This window comes from Penaeus monodon, chromosome 1, assembly GCF_015228065.2.
Source record: "Penaeus monodon isolate SGIC_2016 chromosome 1, NSTDA_Pmon_1, whole genome shotgun sequence".
In the NCBI taxonomy this organism is placed as follows: Eukaryota; Metazoa; Arthropoda; class Malacostraca; order Decapoda; family Penaeidae; genus Penaeus; species Penaeus monodon.
Window position 1 is genome coordinate 49,088,270 of NC_051386.1, and position 2,500 is coordinate 49,090,769.

The following is a 2,500-nucleotide window of genomic DNA, read 5'->3' on the forward strand; positions in this document are numbered from 1 at the left end:
ACCCAAAGGACGCTGAGGAAGTAAGAGAAAGGGAGAGGGTGAAGGAAGGAGAGGGAAAGGGGAAGGGAGGCAGGGGAAAACAGGGAGACGAAAGGAGAGAAAAGGGGGAGGAAGAAGAGAGAGAGAGAGAGAGAGAGAGAGAGAGAGAGAGAGAGAGAGAGAGAGAAGAGAGAGAGAGAGAGGAGAGGAGAGAGAAAGAGAGAAAGGGGGGGAGAGAAGAGAGGAAAAGGAGAGGAGAGAGAGAGGGGAGAGAAGAGAGAGAGAGAGAGAGAGAGAGAGAGAGAGAGAGAAGGGGGAGGGACAGGGGGGAGGGAGGGAGGGAGGGAGGGAGGGAGGGAGGGAGGGGGAGGGGGAGACACACTGGAGAGAGACACACAATCAAAGATAATGGTGCAGACAGGGACAATAAGCGGCTGCAACGCGATACAGTGAGGTGTGTAAGGTTACGGTAACCTCCCCACGAACCACCATACAGAAAGGTTCGTTTTTGCCAAGGTTAAGGGGGTCCCTTCCGCATCCTAACCCCCGCCACGGTCGATCTTCCATGGACGCCCCGCCGGTAACCGGTTATTATCGTGGGTTTAAGAAGAACAAAAAATAAAAAAGATATTGGTTGTTACTTGGTCAGAAAGTTGATGATGTGATTTTAGGAAGCGTGCTTTCTGAATGGATAATGGGATGAACATCACTCTAAAACATTTTCGATGGAATTAAAAAAAAAAAAAAAAAAAAAAAACAATGGTAAAAACAAATCAATCAATCAATCAATCAATCAATAAATAAATACACGTACGCGCGCGCACACACACACACAAACACAAAAAAAAAAAACAAAAGCCAAAAACACACACACACACACACACACACACACACACACACACACACACACACACACACACACACACACGCGCGCACACACACACACACACGGACTTAGTAAGTGCTGTCCAACACGTGCATGCTAACCGCGAGAACCACTGGCCAGGTGGATGTTTTCGGTTAACAATTTGAATTGCAATTTCCGGTCCTAGCCTGCAATGAATGGACTGCACGACACCTGAGACGCGATGCCGGCCGTAAGAATGGATGTCGACGTCCACTCTCAATTTCCATTTCGAGATTAGGAGGAAAAAATAGATCCGTGAATTTACTGATAACTCTCTCTCCCTCTCCCTGCCTCCCTCTCTCTCTCTCTCTGCTTCCCTCTCTCTCTCCCTGCCTCCCTCTCTCTCTCTCTCCCTGCCTCCCTCTCTCTCCTCTCTCTCCTCTCCTCTCTCTCTCTCGCTCTCTCTCTCTCATCTCCTCTCTCTCTCTCTCGTCTCTCTCTCTCTCTCTCTCTCTCTTTCTCTATCTCCCTGCCTCTCTCAACTCTCTGCTCTCTCTCTCTCTCTTCGTCTCTCTCGTCTCTCGTCTCTTTCTCGCTCGCTCATCTCTCATCGCTCGCTCTCTCATCTCATCTCTCTCTCTCTGTCTCTCTATCTTTCTCTTCGTCTCTCATCCTCTCTCTCTCAGTCTCAATCGTTCTCTTCTCTCTCTCTCTGCCTCTCTTCTCTTCTCTGCTGGCCTCTCTTCCTGTCTGTCGGTCCTGTCTCTTCTCTGCCATCTCTCTCTCTCTCTCTCTCTCTCTCCTCTCCCTCTCTCTCTCATCTCTCTCTTCTCTCTCTCCTTCTCCACTCTTCATCCTGCCTCTCTCCTCTCCTCTCGCTGCTCTCTTCTCTCTCCTCCTCCGTCTCTCCGTCTCTCCTCTCTCTCTCCCATGCTCCGTCTCCCTCCTCCTCCCCTCTCTTTCTCTCCCTCCTCTCATCTCTCTCTCTCTCCTCTCTCTCTCCGCCGCCATCCAGATCTCTCTCTCTCTTCCCTGTCCTTCTTTCTCTCTCTCTCCTCTCTCCCTGCCTTTATCGCTCTCTCCTCTCTACGTCTCTCTCTCTCTCTCTCTCATCTCCCTGGCCTGCCTCTCCTCTCTCTCTCTCTCTCTCTTTCTCTCTCTCTCCCTGCCTCCCTTTTTCTCTCCCTCCCTCCGTCTTTCTCTCCTTCCCTCCCTCCCTCCCTTCTTCCCTCCCTCCCTCCGTCCTTCCCTCTCTCTCCCTCAGACTGATCGCAATCCCAAAATAAAACCGAATTTAAATATTCGCTGATCTGCTTCCTTGCTCCTCTGTTATCTCGTCCGAGCGCGGCCAAATCACTAATTCCAAACGCTAAAAAATCCACGTCATAAAAACAGATCCCGGTTCAGTGAGAGAGAGAGAAAGTTGATGGCATTTCTAAACCTCGACTCGCAGTTCTACTCTTCAAGTTCAGTGGACTTTCATTATATATTTCCTGGCAATAGCAACATAACCAGCATAACATAATAGCAACCAGCAACAACAGCAACATAAAAAAAAATATTTAAAGAATAGACGAAAGTTGTAACATAGGCGAGCGTAACGAAATGAGAATTGAATCCTCAATTTTTTTTTTTTTTAAGTGTTCTGTTCAGCGCCGAATTGTAATTTCTCAG

At 48.8% G+C, this 2,500-nt stretch overlaps 1 protein-coding gene across 1 annotated transcript in view; it reads right to left on the minus strand.

Annotated features, from left to right (window-relative positions):
- LOC119573439 (protein unzipped-like) overlaps positions 1-2,500 on the minus strand; it is a 75,995-nt gene that overhangs the window by 72,573 nt on the left and 922 nt on the right. The gene's annotated exons all lie outside the window — the stretch shown is intronic.